Genomic DNA, 16,554 nt, shown 5'->3' with positions numbered 1-16,554 from the left:
ATTGTAAGTTGCATTAGGTAATTTATCTACGAATACGACAGGCCGTCTATCGATTGTTCGCACAGCCGATTTATTCGTGCTAACGACGTAATTAATCCTTAATTGATCTAGCTCGAATGGGTCTTCGAATTCGGAAAGAATCGCAAAAAGCGATATCGGGAATGCGTTTGAAAATTTATGTCGTTCACAGATAATGGACAAACCGAAGAAAACTATTTTAATTTCTATCGAATCGCAGCCCTCTAAGTAGCATGAATCAGAGATAACGCAATGCAAGGTGTAGCAGCGAGACGGAATGCGTTTTACGCGAGATAGGCGATTGACTCACCGGTATGTCAGTGATATATTTTTTTCAACTGTCCGGGGTAGATAACAGTGTTCGTAGTTGAATAGTACAGGCAGGTGTACGGTCTTCGATCTTTCGCCGTCTGTAATTGCATGCAAATATGTTCCAATTTTAATGTAAATCACTTTTTTAGCGAAACAACTAAAGATTTGCTCAGATTGAATAATACGCGAGCGCTCGCGCTACGTGTAAAAATGTCCTTGGCATCGTTCTGTCTAGAGTCTTTCAAATTGCTCGCATATGAGTGAATAATCGTTTGATAATCCAAAGCAGTACTCGACTCGTTTACGATATAAAATTAATGTTATATATATCCATTAAATATCCATTCGTGAAAAATGGTAGGTATTTTCTAGAATTTACACGATATCGTTTCTATACTTTGAATTCCAAGAACTTCTTTCTAGTCGTAATGTCTCTTCACCGTTATCTCAAAATACCGTATTTTATCACATATATCGATCATATTTAACAATGTTTATAATATACCATACATATACATATATTTTCATTCATTTTCTATAATTTATGACGTAGTTAAATAGGAGACAGCGAAGACGATGCGTACAAGATACATGCGGGAAGTATAATGATTTGTAAAGTTCTAATCCTGGTACTAAAAATCTCCCGTTAAAATTCCCTTTGCCGAAGGAAAGAACTCGTAAAACCTCAAAGACAATGTACGCTACGACCGCTTACGTCATGGTCGTTGGAAAATGTAAAAGACTGAACCTTCGTTTATCTTTCGAGAAACTCCAATTCCAGTTGATGGGGAGATCAAAACTCCAGCTTCTGAGCGATCGGAGCAAAACGAATGTAACGCGTTACATTCTCCCATTGAGCAAAGTGATAAAATGTAGAAAGACGACTTGATACCCGGAGGAAGTCGACGTTTTTATTCTCGCCGGATTACGTTGTTACCGTCTTAAGTATCCGGTGCCTATCCCCCGATGCTTTGGCTCTTCCTGCTAGCTAAGACATTATAATTTTCCAATCTTCCATGATGCACATACGCATGTACATTTATGGTCCCAGGATAGGCCAAGCTCAGACGATTTGACGAGCCTAAAGGTCCGTCGTCGTTTCTACGTCAATTTTTCGTCCCTCAAGCTCGATCCGGTGCTTTGCGATCTGCAAGGATTAATCCTGGTCCTTCAGCTATCGAGGAGGTAAAATTACGTTGAGTTCTTTCGAAGAGATTTAACCGTGTATTAGAAAGGGACTCCAGCTCGCGTCTATCTTGCCGAGTAATTGCTGTAACCGATTAAACCATTCAGTCTTGTCAACGGATATTTTTGTTCTAAGAATCCTGTATTCGACTAGCTATTCGCTGTGATAATTAAAGAAATATTACTAATGAAACATTATAACAGTATTCTATTAAATTTCTAATAACAGGATATCCGATGCCAGTTTCTTGTGGAATTAATTTCGTCTATAACCAGATATAAATCGAATTTTTTGTTGTATAATGCCGATACGATAGATGATGATATATTACAGGAAAAATAAAAAAAATATTAAAACAAAAAGTTAACATAATTACACGTCCGTTGAAGGATATGGACCCTTGCAAGGGACGTTCTTCTCTCTCCCTTTCTGTCGTAATAATCAGTTCGTAGAATCTATAAGGTTTTGGAAAAAGAAGATTCAAGCAACATGTTATACCTTTTCTTGATGATATCACTTTTAATCGTATGCAAAATGTGAGGTGTCTGGCATCATACGCACTTGCGTAGGCATTTATTTCCATTGTATATTCTTAGCTTAAGCAAACGATGTTACTCGTGATCAATGATCGATATGCACCTTTTACTTTATCGAGTGTGCCATTCTCTTATATAATAAAATATATTGTGTATTTGTTATAATACACGCAAGATATTTACGCATAAATTGTCGTTTAGAAATTTAAATTCTAGCTGAATATAAAACCTTGGAAACTTCTTTTGAACGATTTATCCATTTATCGCCAATTTCCCCACAATTTTTACACGGAATAGCGTTCAGCATTTAGATATATCGAGCTTGCACATCTTTATCGCGCTTGATTATCGTTCGTCAGCCACCCTCATTTCTGTCGTCGTTTAACTTGACTCAGCGCTTCTATCATTATCGTTGTTCTAAATCTCGAGTATACAGAAAATAACAGAAAATAATCTGTTATATCTCATTGTCGCTTCGCATTTATCGCTATCTCATCCATCTTCTTTACAAATTCTTAAAATCACCTTACGTCTGACAGCTAAACCGATGATATGGACATCTTGGATTTTTCATAAATTTCAAAGTTACGTTTCTGAAATACGAAGCTTCGATATTTCAACTTGTACCATTGCGAGAAACCTCGACACAGAACATTTCGCGTTAATGCCTTTCCTTTTCTAGTTAGGTCTCAAAGTGTTAAAACGCAAAATCTGGTTACAGCCTTGATCTTGGAAAATGAAGCAAGCAAGGGCGAGAACCGTTCATGATCCGTGAATGGATGGCTTCCTGAGCCGATGAAAGTCGATGCTTTCCTCCGCTGGTCGAGCTCGTCATGGTCCCTTGACTTTCGATCTTCCGCCGTGCCGCGCCGCGTCGCGTCGTTTCACGTTCTCTACGGAATTACACGCGGCTAGAATGCCTCTTCCTCGGGTCTCCTCGTCTTCCTCGGTCGCGGTCCGCTCACCGTTCGAGCTTGTTGTAGATACACTTGGTGATTTATCGCATGGTCGGAACGCATTAACGTTTCAACCCATGTTACGGCATCACGGCGCGTCGTTCTTCAGATAGAAACGGTTAGATGAAGTTCGTACTACGTCTGACACTGGGTCACGAAAGTATCGCAATTAAATGCGTCGACCCCGCGTGTAATTAAGGCATCGTATACACGCGAGTGTTGCTGCTGCCTGATTTTCCTGACGTCGAGTTGCTTTCAGCCGAGGAACAAACAATCACTGAGTCTTCGAAAGCGTTGCAGAGAAATTCTTTGTTCGCGTTACGCGAGCGTGATGCGAAACGGTCTTGCTTTTAGCGTTAACGTCGTCATTGGAATCAAATTAATCGAAATTTGTTATAATTCAAAGCGTTAATGTTAATGGATTTGATCGTGATACTCCAGTTACGGTTATTAAATCTTATATTTATATGCTCATTGTATTACAATACGATTGAAGGTGGCGATTTTAGTAAATTTTGTTTATAGCACTGTAGTTGTAGGGTGTTGTGCGACCTATACTTATATGCGTTAACTCTATCGCAGCCCTAGTGCATGGATTTTCATGCAAATTAAAAAGATAAAAAATACAGAAACAGATCACCTGTTATGAACTACTATTAATCATCGATACAAACCGGTTCGACACTTGCTTTTACTTCGTACTAGGTTGCTATAGGAATTGTCTGCCACTGAACGTAAGATAGGAATTCCATCCATTATTTCTGACAGTGTCTCATTTTGTACAAGTTGTATATCGATCTGTTTCGTGTATATCGGCTATCGCGCATATCGACGCTATAAAGTCATCGGTGATGTAAATACCTCCGAAGAATTTGAAGAATTTATCGCAGAAAATCTCTTTTCCTCTTTCCTGTATTTCTGCTTTTATCAAACTTTATGAAAGAACTATTCTATCAACTTCGTTTCTAAGTTACCAAACGTATCTTGTTTGGATTTCTAGTACCGATAAAGTGGAAGCGTATATGATTCCGAGAAATAAGCAAAGCAACATCCGTGTAATAATAACGACAAAACCGCTATCTTTCCTACGACATCGTAGTGCGTGGCAGCGAGAAGATAGAAAAGATACACCGCGACTTTGGTATTATGCTGACATGTACGGCAGTCCCACACACATAAGAAGAGACTGTCCTATCGGGGTGCGTTTCAAGCGGAAAGGAATGATTTATCGAAACACGTAATATGTCTAATGCCTGATAAAAGGCCGCATAGAAATGTTCATTCAGTGGAAATACAGCTTCGTGGCCTCGTAGTTAACTGTATGTATACGTCAAAACAATTTAAAAAGGTAAATCGATTACTGTCCTGAACCCTCCTCCTCCTCCTTCTTCTACCTTGATTAATTACTGGCGGCACGAGCAAATATTTGAATGTAATTCTATGTAGGTAAGTTAAGCCCCGGCGCATGGAGAATCATATTTCATGAAAGTGAGACGTTCCTCGTGTACGTAGATGGGGAAAACATGGAATGATGTACGGTACGTATCGAATAATTTCACTGATGCGTAGCTTTTCGACGTTTTGTCGAAAACCTTCCTATTATAACAGATAACTTCTTTTTCATTTCAAGCAAGAAATAGCTGCATCGCAAATATTTCAAAACAAATTCATGCTCTCTTGTTCTTTCTAACTAAATTTCAATGAACGTTATTCCGTTCACCGACGTTCAATGAAACTCTTACGGAACAGGCTCGATGATTTTTCAAATTCTTCCGTAATTTATGACGACTCTAAAACAACGAGACTCTACGCGATTAAGGAGTTAGTCGTATTAGTCGATCCTTTGATCTTCTGAAAGTCGCGTTCATTGATGAAGACGTGGCAAAGAGTTCCGCGATTTTCGCCATTCATCGTGGGTTTCTCGTCCGATTAACTTAATTCGTAGCGATTAACGTAATTCTGCCTCTCTTTCTCTCTCCCCACCCTCTCCCATAATGAACGGCGTACAATCGATCGAGGGATGGGGAAAGGAGGAAGAACGAGTCCAGCTAGCCGGCAGGAAAAGAAGAACAAAGGCCAGAGAGTCGGTCGAGGTTGGACCCTTGTCTGGGTTCCGTGACGACCACGCTAGTTAATGTTTTATGGAATCGAGCAGGTCGAGAGAGTCGAACAGGTGCACGAATTGGTCCATTCGATGGATGGTCCCGCTCTTTTCCTCTACTCTTCTTCTTCTTCTAGACCTCTCTTCCTTTGGCGCGTTCTTCTCAACGTCCCCCGATTCTTTACAACAAGAGAGAGCTAGCTTCTCTCAACCTCTAATTCTCGACTCGAGGGAACAAAAACTTAATCGGTTGCTTCCTCTGCTCTCCTCTGCGAATAGAACGGCCTCCACTGGAGGCTGAACCAACGACGAAGAGCCAGCCGCGATCGTGAAAACCGAGAGGGACAGAGTGACACGCACACTGGTGTGGAATTAACTTTTAGTCGATCCAGATATATTTCTTTGGGCGAACTCGAGATCGTCCAAGGGACACGGATCTAGTTGTTTGGTGTTGTAAAAGATAGTGTCAGTCATTGATCTCCTGGATTCTCGAGTGTTAGAAGGTTTTTGCGGTCGAATGACGACACGGCTTACGATTCGAAGATATTCGTTCCTGCGAATGATAGATCAAGTAAAATGATGGTAAATATATAGTTTGTTTAAGAATTGAGAAAATTTATAGTGTTTCCTTGTATTGTACTATAATTGGAAAATGGATATTACATTAGAATCTAAGAGTTTTAGAGAAAAATTCATTTCCAAACGATCGGTTTAATAATATACATTTACCAAAATGAATGAAATCGACAGAACCAGTTTTTCATCGATCGATATCCAAATGGCCGATCGAAAATATATCTTTCGAGGCGTGCAATCTGCAGCTCGTGGATGGGTTCGACACGATTTCGATGCCGTGAATATGGAGCCTATACCACTGCGCGCGTCAGCGCAGGAGGTATCGGGAAAAAAGAAGCAACTGCTCGAGGAGAAATCTAGCCGGAGGAGGGATCCTTTCGAGAGCTGCGTACGATCAGGATTACCTTTGGGGTAATCTTCGTATCCAGTAGCTGTAAGCGACTGCATTCATTTAGCCTGGTGTGAGTCGAGGAAGATAGGTGTAGGTGCGAGCGAGCGAGCGAGCGACCAAACTGTCGGATACAGCCGGTTTCGCGTTATTACCGGGCACGGGCCTCCAAGGTCCTTAAGAAGGAGCTTCTGAAATATGCTGATAATAGGTGGACGCAGCGAAATCTCGAGGGATAGCCGGGAATTGCGGGAAATACTTATTTGGTCACGTGAATGGATACGTTCAAGTGATTATAGAACCCGCGAAAAGTGATGGACTAATGTTAAAGCGTAACGCTGCGCTGTCGAAAAACCGGTCAAATTTATCTTTTCTGTCACGTTGCTCCAATCCCAACGCGTTCATCTTTATGGAAAGTGGCCAACTTGTAATTTTCTGACTCGGCCAGCTCTCTTTTGTCTCACGGTTATGTAACCCGTGAGCGGACGAGATCGGTTTGCTTAATGGCGAACCATGTGCTTCTGCTACTTTCTTAATAATAGAAAAAAGTTTCCGTTGTGTCGACATCGGGCGTATTTAGCGAAGCAGACATATTTTTATTGGATTCGTTTATGGTTTGGTGCCTGGATTTATTGTTCCCGTTTCATAGTATATAGCGAATTTCTTAAAATCGATGTATATTTAATTAGATTCGTGATTAAACTATGCGTGTAATTTAAGATAGGAGGATTCGCACATTTATCGAGAAAATTCGACACCTGTTGGCAACTAAAATTAAAATGCGGCCTAACATCCGCCGTAAATAATCACGTAAGAGCGTGCGAGCAATCACTATGGTCTATCTGGCGGCACATCGGTGAGAAACCTATGCAAATTGAATATTAATACGCACGATGTCGCGAGGACACGGAGAAGCTCGACAACGGTCTGGCACCGATGACGTTAGCCCAATAAATAACACCTGAAATATAATACAACATACATTATCCGTGTGTAATAGGAATTCGTTTTTCGTCCCGAACCGCGCGAGAATCGCCATTGGAATCGCGTCGTCGACCATTTTTTCTCTTGACCTTTACCAGAAATAGGTACTTTGGATCTAGATAGTTGCGTTGGTCATTTAACACGACTTAACTATCCGGCGTGAATCTAAGAGAGTTGACGCAGCGCAGTCAGCGAAGACCCTGAAATCGCGGATGATTGCAGCGTATCCTTGCTGGTGCTCACTCGCACTAACTCGCTATGTCGCGCCAGCGGATACTTCCCTCGGTCCTGTCCAGATGGTAAAGTGAGAACAGTTAGCCGCGAAATTTACGGCTCTATTGACGCTGATAAATGGGATAGTTCAGTCTATTTATAATTTGATGTTAGCCACGAGCAGCGCGTACGTTTCGGACCGTTGAGCCACGTATTTCGTGTCTTTGCACTGGGATTTATGGAATTAACGTGAAAACAAAGGGTCACACAGTGGACATAGGCGAGGGGAGGATTGAATTTTTTCGAGTTAATTATTTTTCGTCGCAGACGTTGCTCGTATATCGTATCGGATACCGATTCATCTCGTAAAAGTCTGGTCGGAGGGGCTGCGTAATTAGAGGACGAGGATCAGTTGGTTTAACGATAACGGCCCGCGGCGAGTATAACGCTTCATCGCCCGTATACGTATTTGGTTGCATTATGGATCCTGTCGAGCGGCGTTAGGATTGTTATCGGGGCTTTGGAGCCGAGTGAAAGCATCGTACAGGGTATCAACCAGAGAGAATCAAGGCGTTATTGAGAATGAGTCTGGATGAGCTTGAATAGCTCAGGTAGAGAATCACGGTCTAGTTTCGGCTGTGGTTTCGATCTCTCTTGAAATAAAATATCGGGTTAATAAGCCTTAATAATAAGTCTTCTGAAGATAAATGCTATTGTTTCTTAAATATTTAATGTTACTTTTAAATATCAGCGTCATCCTATCTGTGAAATTTCTTATTTACCCACTCACGCTTCCCTGTTCTTACAGTTTGAATAATGAGAATCTCCATTATACATTTATTAAATCGTGCCACATTATAGTTCATTCATTCCGCGTAACGATTATGATGTATGAATGCACCTCGTTTCTTCTAGTAATATTAAAATGTGCGTTGATAATAAGTTGAAAGTTACTTGGTTCATTCATAAAATGTCGACAAAAAATTGTTGTGCTCCAGTTGCTGAAACTGCGCTATTTAGAAAGGATACAATTTATATACCTTGAAAACCCCTTGTGAATTGGTGCGTGTTTATACGTAATTAATGAACGACGTATCTCCCATTCGGGCGATAAATTTAAAATTGTAGTAAAAATTATGTAATGTCTTTCCTGCGCTGGACAATTGTTATCAAAGGCATGTACTGAAGTTATCGTTTAATTATTGACTCGTGTAAAGTATACGCACGCGCGTGCGACTGCTTACTTATCACTGCAAGCACTGTCGACGCGAATCCGGCGGAAACCATGCACAGGAAAACAGCTTTCATTGGACGATGACTATCATTTTTGATCAGCCAACTGGAATGAAGAATCGAAGGCCCGTTTAATCAAATCCGACGTGCGAACGTAACCAACAAGATGTTTCACTGGGACGTAAATTATAAAAAGTTACACGGGTTGTGCAGAGTTGTGCAGTCGCGTTTTAATACCGATGTATTCGTTTCCACGCTACGCTTCTTCCGTCTCCTTCAATTTTTTCTTTTGTTCTTGCATGCTTTTTATATCACGAAACCTTTCTCACAGAGGCGAACGATCGAAATTTGCTAAATCATACTGTCTTGCAGATTTTCTGTAAAGCTTTCTTATGATATTCCTCCTCTGTTTTGAATTTAAGTGTTTGCTTTTGATCTCGGGTTTCTATCAACTTCGTAACGCGCGTTTTGCTGATCTTGGTGCTGTGTGGTACATTTAAAGTACATAGTTACGTTACTAACCATGATACCGCGTTATCAGTGCGCGTTTATCAACTGAAGCTAAAATTCATGAATTGTAGTTAGAGTTAATAGTGTCAGAGTTTATAAATATAATAAATGATCGATTCGTAGGCAACGTATAGGCAGGTAAATATAAATCTTAATATCTGGTATTTGGTATCGTGATTATGCTTTTCAGTGTAATTTTCACTTCGTGATTATGCTTTTTAGTGTAATTCTCGCTTTAATATCGGATATTAGGATTTTTATTCGGTATTCGTTGATGAATTTATCGGATAAGTATAGCTCGATACACGTTCGCGTTCTTAGAATATTACGATAAGTTGCTTTATCCTCGATCCCTGGCTTTCTCACATTAAATTGGATGAATCGTCATTCATTCTTATACCTAACAGAAGCTAGATTTTCAAGTATAAGTAGGTACATGTATTTGATAACTGGCTACCATTTCGTCATAAATTATCAAATTTGCGCAATTCACATCGCTCTACTAAATATTTTCCAAGATTGTTATTCATCTATGAGTTTAGTTTTTGTTTCAAAATGTGAATTCATAGAGAAAGTAATATATCAACCTACTTACTTATCAAAGCCTATTTACAATTTGTTCTCGCATTTTTTTTCATAGATCTGTATTAAAATATCTGTACTGTAACTTTTAAAGTGAGAATGATAATCACGTAACAACCGAAAATAATTAAGCAGACTTCTATAAGTATTTATTAATAATGCAAACAAAATGGAATATCTTTCACACCTTGCATAATTACCAATTGTCACTCTATGTAAATATATCGTATCACTTGGATCTTCGACCAGCATTTCTCTAAAGGCACTATTCGTCTTAAATCTTCACGCGAGTATTCTATTATAGAATCTAATATAATAGAATTTAATCTGATATAAAATATAGAAACAAACCCGTGTCGTTATATTATTTTTGCACGAGTGGTGTACCAAGACATCCAGTCGCGATCGTGACTATGTCTCTAGGACCTAGATCCCCTAACACTCGTAATATGTCGCCGGAATTCATTCCCGATCCGACCAAACTGCAGTGCTTTTTCTTTTTTCACAAAGATTCCGTCGCTCAGCGTGCTCCTGAGTCTGGGCCAAGAGACGCTTTCAAAGAGAAGCGTTCACGATCCTAATGCGATAAACCGTCGCGCAGAAATAAACCCAGCTAAAACAGAAACGGACCCGAGAAAGTTCAAACTATGGATGAGTTAGAATAGTTTGGTAAGAGTGAACGATTAAGACCTAAGTGGGAGGAAAAAGAGGAAGGAGGAAGATGCAGGAAAGAAGAAAGTATCGGACAGAAACGAATATGTCTGCAAATTGGCGACAGATAAAAAAGCGTTCGACGAAAGGGCATGGAAGAAAGAGGCGAAAGGGAGGAAGCTTTGAAGACCGATTTCGCATTCTGCAGAGAGCTAGTCAGCGGCTAACTATAAGAGGAGCTAACTATAAACCGGACTCCCTACCCCCGGTCGCTATTTCCAGCGTTGCGCTTGTCGCACTGCCAAACCCCCCTTGGTCTGTTCGCATCGTTCTTCCTCTTTCTCGTCACCCTTTCGATCGCCCCTGCGACCGCGCGAACGTCGCGTTCTTAATGCTTTTCTTTCATCGTTAAAGTCAACGTATAAAATTATACAGTTAATCTGATTTTGTAACAATTGTACACATTTTATATATATTACATAATGTAACAAGTGTACACATTTTATATATATTACATAATGTAACATTTGTAACATTTTAAAATTTTGTTTCAGATACAACCATACCAGTAGAGAATATCGATCAATAATGCTGTAAAACTTTGACCGCCAGTTTTTGTTTAAAGTAGCAGTAAAATCGTAAGTGATTTATAATTTTTTAGAGTAATACTAGGATTATTTTGAAAAGTACTACAAATTCTTATTATAGAGAATGCATTCAATCATTAAAACCATGAAATGTTCGTCGGAAATGTTTGTTCGGAATAGTACTCTATACAAACTGTAGGTTGATTACCACGAAGACCTATTATATTTCACAAGACATCGTTTTCGTGATTCGTTCGTACGGCAATTTGTTAACGACCGTTTAAACAAATATTACTTTACGAGACGCTCGACACATCGTTATCGAAGATCCAAAGAAGCAACAGCCATTAAAATCAATCCACCATGTGACGTCAACTCTTCTCAAGACGCATTTTATTAACATACTCACATCCAATCGCCTTCGCGAGTGGTGGCAATAACGGCCGTTTGCATTGCGGTTTTACAGAAATCGATTTCGTTCCTTTTTCCACGATCGCAATTGGAACGATCGTAAATCAATCAGCACCACTTGCCACGCTCGCATAGAAACTCTTCCTAGCTCGTTAGGACATTCAATCGATGCGACCAGAAGATCGATTTGTACGATCATTGTTTTGTTCTTCAAACTCGGATTCGGAATCGTTTGAGAAAGGGCTAGAAACGCGACGTGAACCGCAATATATATATTGGGCGGTCTGGAAATTCCTTAAATATTCGTTTTCAAGCGTGTAGTCGAATGCCTTCGTAAAGCACTAATTTATTTAGTAAGTGAGCAATTATGTTCACATACGCGAAAGATGTGAACCGACAAACGTATAAACTAGCGGTTAATTTTTATGTACAAGAACTCCGGCAGTCATGATTCGACGTTCGCGTTCATTGAATTACGCACAATTACGTAAAAGCCTGATTATTTATCGATCTCAAGGATCTATAAATTTCCTCTTTCGTATATAGCCGATTTAAGTGCCGCCGGTAAAAATAAATGTCGCTTCCCGAATACAATTTGATAAATTAATATTGGGAACACCGACGGGTTTGGTGTGTTCGGCGTGTTCCGTTTTAATATCCCATTCCTACGCTGATTATACGGTTCAATTCGTTAATAATCAAAAGACATTTGTGATCGCAAATCGGATTAACTTTCGTGTCAACGACACTACGTCTGCTGATGTCCGTATTAGCGAGTTAATTGATGTGATGCGACATTTAGGATGGAAATGGCGTGTTCGTTATTGCAGAATAATGCTGAATTTAGATCGAAAACGTTAATTATCGTGACTCCGCAGAGAAATTAACCTAATCACTCCCAAATTAGTTATCAACTCTCGGCGCTTTATCGATGCTAGTATGAAGTCCGTAAAAATATAAATATTTGTAATTTATTTTCAGAAAAAGCATCGTTGGAGAAATCAACGTAAATTTGGTTTCCTACGTCGCCATGATACGAGAGCGCTAATCGCATAGAAAACTCGACTAATTAAAAGTTGTCGAACACGCGTCGAAGTCTTGAAATATTCGAGCAGATTACTTTATTTACATTAATTAGAAAGATTTTTTCGTGTCGATGCTTTCTGAACGAGTGTCGTGCGTCTACAGTAACATAGTGTGAAACATTTTGTTTGCGCCTTATTAAGCATTGTAGAACTATCGTTTACAGCGAGAAAGCATCTATGAAAACCGAGGAGTACGCCAATTAGAAGTTATCAAATAACTGCAAGTGTTTTAACATATCTCGACAAATTATTTTTTTTCACATTTAATCTTAATTAAAACTAAATTAAAGATCTCAAGAGATATACGTTCAAAAGGTTTAAGAGGTTGTTGCCCTGTGTATATAGTCTTTTATTTTAATATTAAATACAATAGTCGGATATTTCTCGGGCGAAGCTTATACACCTATTAACAACATACAGACTTAAGATATCTCGTGATTCAGTCTGAATTTTCGGCTTATTTAGATATTCCATGAGTCGTGCATACTATATCAAACGCAAAAGAGCGCTATGATAAATGGATGAATGAAAAAGCCCTATCGAGCTTATGTTTCCGGAAGCAACTACCCTCGCACACCGCTGAGACGAGTACCAACAAATTGTTACCTCGTTATATACTTGCGTATATCGAAAGACGCGACCCTAATTTTAATTTGGAACGGCTTCTTCTTCCTCGTGGCGAGAGAGAAACGGAATCGTATCTCGATGTTTTCGCGTTAGCGACATGCGCACGGCGTTGAATACAGGCACGCGCATAGATCAAAATTGCACGTGGGTGAGAATGCATACACATTTATATATGTAGATACTAGTGCTGATGTACGTATATGCACACAGGGAAGTTCAATTAAGCGTGGACTTGCAACGGATCGAAGCTCGTGAGGTCAGTGCTCGGACCTATTTCAACGACGTTGAGCCGCTTTCATTGGCTAAATTCTATTATTTATTTACGGCTGTGCTGCTCCTCCATCGAACTTGAGAGAGCGGAAAGAGCCGAGGCTTTCATGGCTTCAAAGAGACTCTCTCATGCTATCGCGTGTGTAGTGTCGCTAACAGGTGAGCGGGCAGGGGAAGATAGAAACCTTTGGAAATGGGATTAGAGATTCAGGAGGTCATCATAGAGATTCTTCCCGGAAAATGTTATCGTCGATTCTTGGAGTAATGAACTTCGAGAGCGGTTAAAAATGTTGCGACGTGCTTTTCCATTTGAAGTCCTTTGAGGTGAAAATTTGTAAGAGGATTTAGTAGTATCGCGTAACATCTTTTTTATCGCATATTTCATTTAATTGTATATTTCAATTGCATTTAGTGATATACAGAGTGAAATAATAGCAGAATGGTAATGATGTATGATATGTGATATTGTTGTAAGAAATGACAGTGACAGGATCAAGTTATCATAGCGATAGTTGTTAGCTGCATTATATCGTATTTTTCAAGATTGATATTTTTATGATTTGTAAATAACTTAAATTTTTTAGAAGATCTGTATTCGTTATTATAATTGTACAAGTTGGGTATAAGATTCCATTGGAATTTTTCATTTCATAACAATCTGAATAGTCCTCTTAGTTATGTCTCTATGAAATGAATTAAAACGGGTTGTATCAGTAGTTTAGAATTTTCTACCATGCAAGTGGTATTGGCTTGCTGTTTTCAGTGTGTTACAAGAAACCAGACTTGTAACGATAATGTTCGTTTAAATTTTACGCATTGGTTCTCGACGTGTACAGTAGCGTGGGGTTGTTTTATGTTTATTCACCGTTTCGTCGATCGTGGAATTACATCGATGACTAAAATGTTTGATGGCAATAAAAGAAAATTCCAGACAACATTCCACGTAACATAATTTTCGGAATCACTAACGGTGATAACTCCTATAATTATGAATTCAAGACGAAAGAGGAGGAGAGATTTCAAAGACTGAGAAATTTAATATTTGAAAATGACACGTATATTGCGTTTTTCTCATATAAATATGTTTTCCTATTTCTATTCCCTTCTATTTTCTAATTTGAATTCCCCATTTGAACGCACACGCTTATTTTTTTAAAATCTTAAATACATTAAAGGCACAGTCATGAAATTAACCAAACAACCCCAAACATAAAATAATACCAGCAACCTGCGAATTACTTTGAAAGATGCATTATTCCGCGAAAGTGCGTTAAAGTGAAACGAACAAAAGGCTAAGCTTGAGTTAAACTTTTAACGAAGCTTCTTCATAAAGCAAAGAGACCTCATCGCTTTGGAGCGGCGTTTTACGTGTTCCCGGGGCAAAAATTCAACTCAACCGTCTAATTACAGCCGGTTCTCTAGGAATTAAGTTGGCGTTTAAAGTTTACAGGCCGCGTTAGGTCGGCCCGTTTCTCTCACGTCGGAGCGCACTGTGATTTTCGAGCGATTAACCGGCCAAACGTGATTAGAGCCGAGCGAAACTGAATTAGCCCCGCTAGACTCGTGGCGTTTCTGAAAAACCGAGTTCGTGCCCGATCAAGCAGGGATCGCGTGTACATCCGGTGCATCTCAGGAACAAATGTTTTTCCTGCTTGTCCTTTAATTGTTTGATATCTTCCAGAGTTATCTTAATTGCTTTAATCAATATCTTAAATTACTTTGTTCCGTTTCCTTCAAATTTTGAAAGAAAATCTTCGTTTCAAGTATTACCGAAAGAAATCATTTTAATTTCTCTAATTTATCAGTTTGATTGTAAGGAATATCAGCCTTATATCGTTCCAGTAGTTGTGTTGAAATATCGCATTGGCTGTTTGCGAAAAAAAACTTAGATGAATGATGTAGAGATTGCAACATTGCAGCAGCATCGTACATTCGATAAAAAGAAATCATTGGTAATTGCAGAAATCGTATTGCAAAATCACTGGCAATTTCTGTTCCTACGTTCTCAAGACAATAGAATCGATTCGTACAATTTAAATAGAAAAAAGGACATCCAATGCTAAATTTAATTACACATTATAAAAAAACATTCTATTAAACTTTAAACACTTCATCTCACGCATTCCCAAAGAATTTTGCTACTAACTTTTTAATGAAATTTGTTTATCTTAACCCATCTATAATTTAAATATTCTTTCGAAATTTCTTCGAAAATGTAGCGACATTTGAAACCACCTTTTCTTCTGGATATTACATGGACTGAAATACACAGGCCAAAATGAACATCACGCAACAATCCCGATTACAAATTCAGTCATTACGAAATTTGAAATAATTAGCCGATGATTAAAGCTATAAACGTATAATCGAGGGTTTTAACACGCGAAAGTAAATGCACGTGCCTTCATGTATGATTCAAGATTTTATTGCCTCGATCTGTGTAAGAAAGATTCTCTAAGCTACGAGCGGAGATTGTAAAAAAGGCAATGGACGTAGTTTTTAGGGGAAAGTATTTTATTGCAAGTAAATGGTGCATTTGCGACAAGTGTCTCCTTTCGAATTCTTTCGTGAGATAATGTACGTAAAAATCAAAAGAAAATTAACACAGATTCTCGAAACTCAAGATAATTTCCTGACAAGTTATTTCTACTCCTAAACGGTATCGTAGCGTCATAATAAAGAGAGAACAAATTTCTATAAATTCAAAGAGGTAGCTTTGCAGCTGAAAACCCTGTTGAATATTTTTTTCCAGTTCGTATACTTGGACAATCTCGTCGCGTGCAAGTTCTCTCAATTCGTAGTAGCTTCACAGATTGTGCGTAATTCCAGGCGAAAGGAAAATCATGTTGTGTCGTAATACGAATTCGATTCACGGTCGAACTGCCTACTGCTGGTAAATATGATGAAATTCGCGGCGGATTTTTAGTTTCAAGGAGAGATTAATACGAGTTTTTTCTGCTGACTGAGATAGAAGCTCGAGGGTAGTTGGCTTAAGAGAGTAGATTGGCAAAGATCAACAAATGTGCAAATCAAAGCTAACGAAGCTCTGGAACTTTCTTGTATTTCGGACCGAGTTAGATTTATTATATAGTATTACACACGAACTTTCGATCGAATTTGCACTTATATGATGTGAAGTAAATGTTTCATTAATTTTCCTTTCGAAAAGAATTTTACGTAATCAGTGCAGCAGCCAGACGTATAGAATTTGGAAGTAGTTAAACAATTCGTGTCATATTGAAATATAGGTCAGCGGAAAACCTGATGAATGGAGAACTTCAATCGTGCAAACGACATATTGATAAGGAACCCTTTCTTCATTCACAAA

At 38.9% G+C, this 16,554-nt stretch overlaps 1 protein-coding gene across 2 annotated transcripts in view; it reads left to right on the top strand.

Moving 5' to 3' along the window:
* LOC117210996 overlaps positions 1 to 16,554 on the top strand; it is an 80,106-nt gene that overhangs the window by 32,800 nt on the left and 30,752 nt on the right. The window contains exon 2 of one of the 2 annotated variants that reach the window (XM_033454519.1): positions 10,801 to 10,884. The exons of the other annotated variant lie outside the window; for it this stretch is intronic. The gene's annotated coding sequence lies outside the window, so the exon portion shown is untranslated. The remainder of the gene's footprint in view (positions 1 to 10,800; positions 10,885 to 16,554) is intronic. 2 annotated transcript variants of the gene reach the window in all.

The sequence above is a fragment of the Bombus bifarius genome, unplaced genomic scaffold, assembly GCF_011952205.1.
Source record: "Bombus bifarius isolate JDL3187 unplaced genomic scaffold, Bbif_JDL3187 scf7180000008214, whole genome shotgun sequence".
Classification (NCBI taxonomy): Eukaryota; Metazoa; Arthropoda; class Insecta; order Hymenoptera; family Apidae; genus Bombus; species Bombus bifarius.
Note: the sequence above shows the minus strand (reverse complement) of the source record. Positions and strands in the feature narration are given on the sequence as shown.